Consider the following 12,044-nt stretch of genomic DNA (forward strand, 5'->3'; position numbering starts at 1 on the left):
TTCTCTCCACTGTTTAGGATGTCTTTCCTTCTCTTGTCTTGCTGGCAAAGTCTACTGATTTTTTAAGATACAACGTAAGCACTGTCTGCTTTTTTTTTTTTTTTTTTTTTTTTTTAGCTCTTTTTTAGTTACCATTTTTTCTTTCTTTACTGTCTGCTTTTTAAGTCTTCTGGTCCTCCCTCTTCCCAACCCTAGGTGTTATATACTCACTGTATCATGTTCATTCATTCTCTTGTGTTTACTAATGTGTTGTAATTAAGTCTCTCTTTCCTCCTGGACTCAAAGGCAGGTTTATATTTGTCTTATTACTTTTTGACTTCCTGTTGCTTGTTTACGCATAGTTGGCTATCATTACATGTTTGAACTCTCAGTACCAAGATTGATGTGTTCATGATGTCAGAAGTGAGTTAAACTCAAATCTCAGTCTTATCCTATTTTCCTAAAATTTGGGAGTTTCTAAAGTATCTTATTCTCTTGCCCTGTGACCATAAGCTGATATGAGAATGGTAGTTCTTAGCTTTGTGTTTAAGAAATAAGACTTCTCGCACTTTAAGAGGTGATGGTTACACTGTTAAACTTGCAGAAAAGTCTTGTAGAATTTTGAGGCAACTACTAGTCCTTACCTCTAAAATTGCTAGAAGAGATGTTAACTAGTTTGAGTGTTTTAAATCTTGGACATCATTATTTGGTAGATATTTTACCTTGGCTGCTTTTTACTTGGAAAATGATAGTAGCTGATGTATGCAGGTTTTTATATAGGCTTTAATAATTGCTTTACATACATTGCCATTCATTTTCAAAATAAATCCTAAACATTTAATAATTTGCTCAGCGTCATTATCTACTAAGATGCAGACTATGACTACATGTAGGTCTGACTGTCTCCAGACTCTATGCTTTTTCTAATACTACACTGTTTTCTGAATATGACTGCTTATTCAGTGTTTAAAATTATTAACATATTTAATTCATTTTGTAAATTGAAGAAGTAGGTTGTAAAGTTTATCCATTCAGTTCTTCCAAAAAAGCTAAAGTAGACAATTTGAGATTGATTGGACTTTAGAGACCATTTAATCCAACTCCTTCCTTTAGCATATGAGGAAGCACACATGCAAGAGTGGTGGAATGGCGTGCTGAAGATCACACAGTTAGTTGGTCTATAAGATTTTCTTTGTTAAGCTGGTTGTGAACACTGGTGTTATAAAACTATTACTCGAGGCCAGGCGCGGTGGCTTACGCCTCTAATCCCAGCACTTTGGGAGGCCGAGGCGGGCGGATTACCTGAAGTCAGGAGTTCAAGACCAGCCTGGCTAACATGGTGAAACCCCGTCTCTACTAAAAATACAAAAATTAGCCGGGCGTGGTGGCACACGCCTGTAATCCCAGCTATTCGGGAGGCTGAGGCAGGAAAATTGCTTGAGCCTGGGAGATGGAGGTTGCAGTGAGCCGAGATTGTCCAGCCTGGCCAACAGACCTAGACTCTGTCTCAAAAAAAAAAAAAAAAAAAGGCCAGGTGCGATGGCTCACACTTGTGATCCCAGCACTTTGGGAGGCTGAGGCAGGTGGATCACTTGAGTTCAGGAGTTCGAGACCAGCCTGGCCAACATGGTGAAACCCCGTCTCTACTAAAAATACAAAAATTAGCCAGGTGTGGTGGTGCGCACCTGTAATCCCAGGTACTCGGGAGGCTGAGGCAGGAGAATTGCTTGAACCCGGGACGCAGAGGTTGCAATGAGCTGAGATCGCGCCACTGCACTCAGGCTGGGTGACAGAGCAAGACTCATCTCAAAAACAAAACAAAACAAAACAAAAACTGTTGCTTGAAAGGGATACCAGATGCTTGATTTTCCCCCTCAAGGGGAAGAAGCAAAAGCCTAGAATGACTTTTTATAAAAGTAATGTTGAGGATCTGAGAGTCTTAAGGACAGTCAGAGAAAATCCTGACTTTGGATCATGACACATGGAGACACGCCAGTGCCTGAAGCACATGGTTCCCTAATCTTGGCTCCTTTCCTTCCTCTTTTTCTTTCTTAAAATTTGTCCACAGTTTACTGATCTTATGCCTGCTGAGTTGTTATTAGCATCAGTCTTACCAGTTATCATTTAAGTGCCAACCATGGGCCAACTAATAGGAATACAGAAATGCATAAAATCTAGTCACTGCCATGAAGAAGCTTGGTCTGTTTGGGAGCGGAAGGCAGTTTATATCTAATTGCAAGGTAGTGTATAAAGATAACCATGAGTAGTATAACTTTAGCAGCTCAGAAGATTAGGTAAATGTGGGCTGGGCTAGTGGTTACAGAAATTTCTATATAGAAAAGTTTCTACTTAAGTCTTTAAATGAACAGTTGGAATGGTGTGGAAGGAGAAAAAGACTTGGGAAAAGTTTTTTTTTTTTTTTAATTTAAATCTCAGCTTTTACTAATCTTACCTTGCTTACTTTCCTTCAGCCACACTCCTCACTGTTTCATGAGGTCTTTAACATGTTCTTTCAGATATCCAAATGTCTCCCTCCCTCACTTCCTTCAGGTCTTAATTAAAGTATTATCCTTTATCTGAGAACTTTACTGGTCACCTTGTTTAAAATGACAATATCTCTTCCACACATACTCTTCCTATCCTTCTTGACTGCTTTGTTTCTTTTTTGTGCTTTTCACTATCCAACATACTCTAGATTTTTATTGTCTTTCTACTCCTACTAAAAAAAAGTGTAAGAGCCGGACACGGTGATGCATGCCTGTAGTCCCACCTACCTCGGAGGCCGAGGTTGGAGGATTGCTTGAGCCTAGGAGTTTGAGATCAGCCTGGGCAAAAAAGTAAGACCCTGTCTCAAAAAAATAGTTAAATTAAATGAAAAATTAAAAAACATAAGACCCTCCAGGATAGGGATTTTTACCCATTTTAGTCAGTATTGTATCCCCAACATACAGAACAGTGCATTTTACAAAGTAGGTGCTCAAATTTTTGTTGAATTAATAAGACAGTGGAACTTTAAAGCAGGAGCTTAAAAGATCATTTGATCTAAGCCTCTCATCTCTTCTTTTCTTTCTTTCTTGCTGGCAGGCATGGAGGAAGAGGAACTTTCCATTCCATCTATTCCTTTTTTTTTTGAGACGGAGTTTCGCTTCTGTTGCGTAGGCTGGAGTGCAATGGCCTGATCTGGCTCACCGCAACCTCTGCCTCCCAGGTTCAAGCGATTCTCCTGCCTCAGCCTTCTGAGTAGCTGGGGTTACAGGCATGTGCCACCACGCCCGGCTAATTTTGTATTTTTAGTAGAGATGGGATTTTTCCATGTTGGTCAGGCTGGTCTCAAACTCCCGACCTCAGGTGATCCGCCTGCCTCGGCCTCCCAAAATGCTTGGATTACAGGCGTGAGCCACTGCCCCTGGCCCATCCATTCTATTTTTTAAAAAATTTGATAGGACTCGAAGAAAAAATATATACAATAAAGTACACAAATCATAAGTATACAGCTCAATGAATTACATATGTAAACATGTAACCAACAATCAGATCAAGATAGAGAACATTTCCAGGACCTTGAAAGCTTCCCTCCTGTACTCTCTTAGTCATCGCTTAACAAAAGTTACCACTTTTCTGATACCCATCATTATAGATTAGTTGTGTTTATTCCTGAAATTCAGATAAGTGGAATCAAATCATTCTTTTATGTCTAATTTCCTGTGTTGAACATTACATCTGTGAGATCCATGTTTTTTGACTTAGTAGTAGTAATTCTTTTTCATTGCTCTGTATTATTTCATTATACGATTGTCTGTTTGTGTCTTCTGTTGACAGACATTTGGGCTGTTTCCAGTGTTTAGTTCTTAGAAACAAAGCTACCATAAACAATTTTGTGCATGTGTTTTGGTGGCCATAAAAATTCATTTTTTGGCAAAGCGCTTTATTTAAATATATAATAAAACATATCTCCATATATATACACACATATGCACACATAATTCTTTTTTTTAATTATACTTTAAGTTCTGGGGTACATATGCACAACGTGCAGTTTTGTTACATATGTATACATGTGCCATGTTGGTGTGCTGCACCTGTAACTCGTCATTTACATTAGGTATATCTCCTAATGCTGTCCCTCCCCCCACCCCACAACAGGCCCTTGTGTGTGATGTTCCCCTTCCTGTGTCCAAGTGTTCTCATTGTTTAATTCTCACCTATGAATGATAACATGTGGTGTTTGGTTTTTTGTCCCTGCGATAGTTTGCTGAGAATTATGGTTTCCAGCTTCATCCATGTCCCTACAAAGGACATGAACTCATCCTTTTTTATTGCTGCATAGTGTTGCATGGTGTGTATGTGCCACATTTTCTTAATCCACCCTATCATTGATGGACATTTGGGTTGGTTCCAAGTCTTTGCTATTGTGAATAGTGCCGCAATAAACATACGAACACACATAATTCTTAAGCTCACATGGTTCCTCTCACATGCTAGATGATCATTAAATGATTAAAGATGAATTAACTAATCTATTATAAGATTATTTCAAATGTATTAAAATAATTTATTCTCTCTGCTAATAACATTTATGAAAATCTTAGTACGTAATCTTTCTCCCTACCTGATTTGTTTAAAGAATAGGAATAAAAACATTAAGTCAAAAGATAAGACCTTAAAAAAATTAGACATTGCCATATTGCTTTCTAGAAAGATGCTAATTTATATGCCAATATGAAACATTAGTTTTAAAAAAACATTTGCAATTTGATAAGCAAAATATCTTACTTAATTTGTATTTCTTTGGTTATAAGTGAAGTTGAAACATTGTAAATTGTTTCATAAACAATTAGATATTAAAATATTTATAATAAAACAATTTTTAAAAGAATGACTCAGATGTAAGGTAAAATATATTTTAACTAGAATTAATGTTCTTTATTGTTGTTTCTCCTTTTAATAGATAAATTTTGAATAGTTATTAGAAAAACATAACAAAATTCAGAGATAGAAACAGTTGTCCCAGAGGCAGCCATTGTTAACAGTTTTTTATGTATACTTCTAAAGATATTATAGACTATGCATATATATGTATATGTGTATAAATGTGTGTATATGTATATGTTTTTAAGTGTATGTATATATATTTGTGTGTGCATGCATGTGTGTAATGTGTGTGTATATATGCCAAAACATTAGATGAATTATGGAAACCATTCATTAAAATACTTTCTGGTTTGGATGTGTTATTGTATACCACTTTGTGTATTAAAAATTAGAAAGGGTCTCGCTATGATTCGTATCTGGCTACTGGCCCAGAAGGAAGAAAAGCAGGGTCTGGCAGCATTTGGCGGTAATTTTGTATAAGACAAGTGGCCTTAGCGCTCCTTATTATTGGATCAGTTCTTTGACAATAGCACTTCTGTTTATAGTACTGATTCTGTAGTACTGGTCCAAAGTGAAAAGCCAAGTTTTTGAAAATTAGACAGATGATACCTGAAAGAAGCTCTTTAAATGTACGAAAGCTATTTGGAGGTATTTAGGAAAACATTTAGGGGAAAGATACTTTATTCTTAAGCATTTTAGGATTCATTTGCTTGACAGTTACAGTTTTTGCAGAATTCCTCTGACTACTGTTTAACAGTGAAAATTTGAGTTTGAATAATTGCAAATAAAATTATTCATTTACTTAAACTTTTATTTACCTAATTTAAAAACCAATCACCCTCAATATAAACATATTTTTAAAATATTTTAAGACAGTTTTTCATGATAATATATAGTAGTAATTTGTCTCATATATAAAAGATATTTCTGAGCTTGACTTGAATGTCACTGTTAAATAAATGGTTTGAGCAACAAGAGTCAGAAATTTTAATTGGTTTCTGCAGGATTTTAATGGTTTAGGGAAAAGATATTTGCTTTTGGGATATATTCTTTTTTTTTTTTTTTGAGATGGAGTCTTGCACTGTCGCCCGGGCTGGAGTGCAAGGGCATGATCTTGGCTCACTGCAACCTCGGCCTCCCAGGTTCAAGCAATTCTCTTGCCTTAGCCTCCTGAGTAGCTGGGATTACAGGCGCCTGCCACCATGCCCGGCCAATTTTTTGTATTTTTAGTAGAGACGGGGTTTCATTATGTTGGCCAGGCTGGTCTCGAACTCCTGACCTCGTGATCCACCCACCTTGACCTCCCAAAGTGCTGGGATTACAGGCGTGAGCCACCGCGCCCGGCTCTGGGATAGATTCTTTTTAAGGCCCTTATTTCAAAAACTAAAATTTGGGAATGACTATTGTTTACTGAATACTAACTCATTGATGTAGCCCAGGATAAGTTAGGGGTATTATAAGAGTTCCTGTTTACTGGAATTCATGTCTCCTACTGAGGATAGATTATAAAGCTCTAAGGGCCGCTGAAAGAATTTACATCTAATTGTGATTGGTAATATTTGGGGAATTTGAAGAAAGAATTTGTCAGAGGGAAGAGATCATCTTGATTTTTTAAAAATGTTCAATTTTGAAATATATCTTTATAGGAGAATTGCAAAGATAGTCCAGAAGATTTCCATGTGCCATATACCCTTCACTCAGCTTTCTCTAATGTTCACATCTTATATAATCATGTTATATTGATCAAAACTAAGAAATTCATACTGATTTTTTAAAAGGGAATTCAATTAACCATTTTTTTTGAAGACCTATTATGTATAAAAGAGTATTTTGGCTGCTGAAGTATGTACAATATGGGACAACAAGTAAAGGTTACAGACAATAATAGACTGATATCAGAGCTTGGTGTCATTCCTTGAACAAATTCTTAAACAGATTATCGAACACACATGTTGTCGGTACTTAACAAAAGAAGGCACTGATCACTAGGAGCCAGCATGGGTTCACAAAGAACAAGTAATGACACCTAGCTTCACTTCTTTTTTTATGGGGTAAGTGAACTATTAATAGTAGATATATCAGAAGATACTCTGGCCATAGTATATATAGAATTATTGCTACATTTATTGGATTTTAAATTACGTGCTGGGCACTGGATTAAATGCTTTTACATAGGTTGTCTCATTAAGTTATTGTTTTACAGATGAGGAAAGGGACCCTCAAGGTTATACATATAGCATTTGACATCCTCTTATGATATCTTTTTAGACTAGATAGAAAATGTGGTCCGAATAGTTACATAGGTAGGTGGATTAGTAATTGCTTAAATGGCCATATCCAGAGCTTGATGATTAAAATTAAACTGCAGTACATTCTTAGTGGTGTGCCTCAAGAAGCTATCATGTCCTATTTAAGATTTTTATCAGTTACTCTCAAAATTGTAAGGGAATGCTGGTATATATACAGAATCAGAATCTTCACTCACTCTTACTGCCTTATTTCTAATAGTTAAAAATGACAGACTGTATTTAGAAAATATTTGTTATGAAATATGTTATAAGATTTTATATTTGATGTGTAAATATTTGATAAAGACCAGCCTATAATTGATTTTTTTTTCAGAAGTCTGCACAAATACAAGATGGGAATCTTGGAGGGCTAACAGCAGTAGATGTGTGTTTGTTTAAGCAGAGGTGTGTGCCTGGGTGTGTCTCCTTATTTGTCTGCAGTTGGTGAGTCAGTGGTTTATTATAACTATCCCAAAAGCCAGCACCTGCTTAAGCTACACTTTGAAGCATATTGTCCAAAACAGTTGATTATTCTTTTCTACTCTGCGTCTAGCTTAGTTCTGTTCTGTTTGCCACATTTTAAGGTAGGCATTGATAAACAGTGTAGTGAGAAGAGAGTAATCAGAATGAAGCATGTCTTGAAACAGTTGCAAAGTAATTGAAACATTGAGGTTGTTTAGCATGGAAGAAAGAAGAGTTGGGGTATATGATAATACTTTTTAGATTGGGTAACTGGATGATGTTTAATGTTCTTCCTGACTCAAATCTGGGATTCTGTGAAACATGAAGGGATGGCACGTGGAAGAAGAATTAAGCATATCTTTTGCATTGCAGTCTGGAGGATGGAACTAGGAACAATGAATGAAAGTTAGAGGAAGGAAAATATTGGTTCATAATGAAGAAGCCTTTTTATTTTTTTAAGAGATGGGGTCTTGCTCTGTTGCCCAGGCTGGTGACAATTTGAATGGAGTAAACATTCACTCCCTGAGGCACTAAAGCATAGATTGAGTAGGGTTTAATCAAGCGATCCTTTAAGGACTTTTCCAATTTAAAATTTTTTTTAAATTTTCTTCATTGGTTGTAATTCCAATTGGCAAAACATTTTCTTGGGCACTTATTCACACTTATAATACTTATGGCTTCATATAGTATCAGATTCTATTAGGGAGAATGGTACCTTCCTGATAATCAAAATCTGAAATTATAGTATGAAATAATTTAACTAGATTTTTAATTTTTTTGAGACAGGGTCTTACTCTGTCATCCAGGCTGGTGTGCAGTGGTGTGATCTTGGCTCACTGCAACCTCTGCTTCCTGGGCTAAAGTGATCCTCCAGTCTCAGCCTCCCAGGTAGCTGGGAGTACAGGCGCATGCCACCACACCCAGCTAATTTTTGTATTTTTGTAGAGATGGGGCTTTGCCATGTTGCCCAGGCTGGTCTTCAATTCCTGAGCTCAAAGTGATCCACCTGCCTTGGCCTCCCGAAGTGATGGGATTATAGGCATGAGCCACCATACCTGGCCTTAGATGATTTTTATTAAGTTTATTCACAATTCCAAAGGAAACAAGATTTTAGTCTTGTTTTAGAAATGTCACAGACTAATTGAAGTTGCTTTTAAAGATGATGGCATAAGTATCATTAAATTCAAATGCTTGTGGTTTCTCTTCTGTGTGTCTAAAAAAATGTTAATGTCAAAAACTGAAACCACTCATGCCTGTAATCCCAGCACTTTGGGAGGCAAAGGTGGGCAGATCACCTGAGGTCAGGAGTTTGAGACCAACCTGGCCTACATGGTGAAACCCCGTCACTACTAAAAATACAAAAATTAGCTGGGCATGGTGGTGGGCACCTGTAATCCCAGCTACTCAGGAGGCTGAAGCAGCAGAATCACTTGAGCCTGGGAGGTGGAGGTTGCATTGCGCTGAGATCGCACCAGTGTATTCCAGCCTGGGCGACAAGAGTGAAACTATGTCTAAAAAACAAAACAAAACAAAACAAACAAACAAACAAAACCCCAAAGATTATTAACTTCTAAATGATTCAGTTGTTTAAATCTAAAATGGAACAGTAAACCATTTTATTCACTGTCATCCCTTACACAAATCAAGAGCTTTTTTTGGCCTTCATGACCTTCATATTTTTTTATCCTGAGAATACTCTCTTTCTTTAAGCCCATCTAAAGTCTAATTTTTAGGACTTAACCCTGATCCATTTTTTTAAAGTCATCTCAGGTTCCTCTATCCAACACTGATATTTTTCTTTCTTTTCTAACAGTTTGGTAATCTATTAGTACTATATCCTATACTGTTACTAATTGCTTTATAATATGTAAGGTTTTTTTAAAAAAATTAACAGGATTATGAGCTCCTTGAAGACTCTTTTACTGGGGCTTGAAAACTACTTAATGAAATTAAAATTTAGAGACTCGGTGGTTGAATTTTAGCTAATGTTGAAACTCTTAATAGCATAAGAAAAAGCCTATGCAGAATTTCCATGTTTAGTTTCTACTTTTTTTCTTTAGCAATATGATCTTTAGTCTTCAACTGATGTATTGTAAAATTTACAAATAATAGTAATATACCCACTTTAAAAATGAAAAATAAGAAAAAGATTTTTCCATCATCCTCACATTCTTAATACCACCATCTCCTAAATTTTGGAGTCTCCCTTTTGTTGTTTTTCAATGCATATGCCAATGTCTTTGTCATTAGCCCTCAGAAGAGGCAAATAATTTTAAAATGTGTATTTCAAAACGAAATTTCTCGTTAGAAAATCAGGAGATACATTCTAGTAAATGTACTTACTGGACCTCAGTAGTGTACTTTTTACTTTGTTACATTCATATGAACACCAAAAAGTTTAATGAATAAAATAGAATATATTTTAACATGTTTAAGAAGTATGTCTGTGACAACATCTAATTGAGCTGTTGATGAAGTTAGTTTATAGTCATCGGCTTCATTTTCTATATTCTTCATTCCCTGTACAAAATACTTGTCATACCCAGTGGGTGTTCCAGACTTAGCATGTTTTAAAATCAAGGTAGCATTGTCATATTTTGTTTTGATTGGCTTTTGCTCAGGGGAAGTTTGGGTCCATATCAGAGATCTGTTTGCCTTCTTCACTGAAGCTAATGACTTTCTGTTATGTGATAGGCTTTCACTGCTTCTTCATGTGGGGGCATCTCTGCAATGTAAATTGCTATTTTCCAGTTATTTTACTTAAATTAAAACAAATAAAGTTTCTGAAGACACTCAGGAAATGTGTGAATTTACTGAGTATATAACCTTAGAACCCTTGAGCAGGAAAACATCAAATCACAAATAGGGAGGTGAGTATACTGGCTGGCAAATCTTACGTTGTACTTTGTCATGTAACACTGTTCACTTACTCATTTTTAGAAGCTACATGTGCATTATATACTAATGGTATATCTCTCAAATAATTGAAATAATGAAAAATTGATAATTCAGAGCCACTTTTTATTTGGCATGGGATGTGATTGTTTTTGCATTACCACATATTAAAGTCTAAAAGGAGTTAAATTTTGTGATCTAGTAGTTTTCAGTGGAACCTTGTTTTTTTTTTTTTTTTTTTTTTTGAGACAGGGTCTTGTTCTGTTGCCCAGGCTGCAGTGCAGTAGTGTGATTTCGGGCTCACTGCAACCTCCACCTCCTGGGTTCAAGCGCTTCTCCTGCCTCAGCCTCCCAAGTAGCTGGGACTGCAGGTGGGCAATACCACACCTGGCTAATTTTTGTATTTTTAGTAGAGACAGGGTTTCACCATGTTGGCCAGGCTGGTCTAAAACTCCTGACCTCAGATGATCTGCCCACCTCAGCCACCCAAAGTACTGGGATTACAGGCGTGCATCAGCCACCACCCCTGGCCCATTTTTGTTTTTTTTCCCCAAACATCTATATGGCACTGCAATATAGAATACAAATAAAAAGTTACATTTTTATATAACTTTAAGTACATATTTATAACATTAACTTAGCATAAAGGGGATCAGTGACATTCAGGGTAGGCTCTTAAGTTGTCTTATCTTCATGACATTCTATTGCCACTTTATTCCTAGCATTTAACAGTGCCTCATACATAGCAGATTCCAAATGTATCTTCGTGGAATAAATGAATGAATGACTTAGGCCATTTTGATATACTCAAGAATTTGAAATTGAATAACTGATAATGATTGTAGTTTCTCAATCTCTGCATTAAATTTCTATTTTGTTTTGATTGTACAATGTCCACCACAACTGGAAGAGTTGTTTTAGTTGGTTCTTGAGACTTAGAGTAGAATCAGGACACTTTCAAATTGAACTATGACTTTGAAAAAAGAAGTGGATAATGTTTCAAAGCTGAATCAGGAACATTTCATATTTGCTTTTTTTTTTTTTTTTTTTTTGAGACAGTCTCTTTGTCACCTAGGCTGGAGTGCAATGGTTCAATCTCGGCTCTCTGCAACCTTTGCCTCCTGGGTTCAAGCGATTCTTGTGCCTCAGCCTTCGAGTAGCTGGGATTATAGGCATGCGCCACCACAGCCAGCTAATTTTTGTATTTTAGTAGAGACGGGGTTTCACCACGCACAGCTAATTTTTGTATTTTTAGTAGAGACAGAATTTTGCCATGTTACCAGGCTGGTCTCAAACTCCTGACTTCAGGTGATCCATCTGCCTTGGTCTCCCAAAATGCTGAGGTTACTGGTGTGAGCCACTGCACCCGGCCTTGCTTGTGTTCTTTATGATAAATATAAAAGAAGTTAAACAGGAGATATCACCATTTTTTGATAATTTTTAAAACAATAGTACAATATGTTATGAGTCCCTTAGTATAACAGCTTCACTGAAGTATAACTGGCATATAGTGAATTACACAATTTAGTAAGTTTTGATGTAGGTATA

At 36.4% G+C, this 12,044-nt stretch overlaps 1 protein-coding gene across 5 annotated transcripts in view; it reads left to right on the forward strand.

Moving 5' to 3' along the window:
* Nucleotides 1–12,044, forward strand: part of GLCE (glucuronic acid epimerase) — a 111,729-nt gene that overhangs the window by 4,867 nt on the left and 94,818 nt on the right. Inside the window, exon 2 of one of the 5 annotated variants that reach the window (XM_063698658.1) lies at nt 7,474–7,583. The exons of the other annotated variants lie outside the window; for them this stretch is intronic. The gene's annotated coding sequence lies outside the window, so the exon portion shown is untranslated. The remainder of the gene's footprint in view (nt 1–7,473; nt 7,584–12,044) is intronic. 5 annotated transcript variants of the gene reach the window in all.

This window comes from Gorilla gorilla, chromosome 16 (assembly GCF_029281585.2).
Source record: "Gorilla gorilla gorilla isolate KB3781 chromosome 16, NHGRI_mGorGor1-v2.1_pri, whole genome shotgun sequence".
NCBI lineage: Eukaryota > Metazoa > Chordata > Mammalia > Primates > Hominidae > Gorilla > Gorilla gorilla.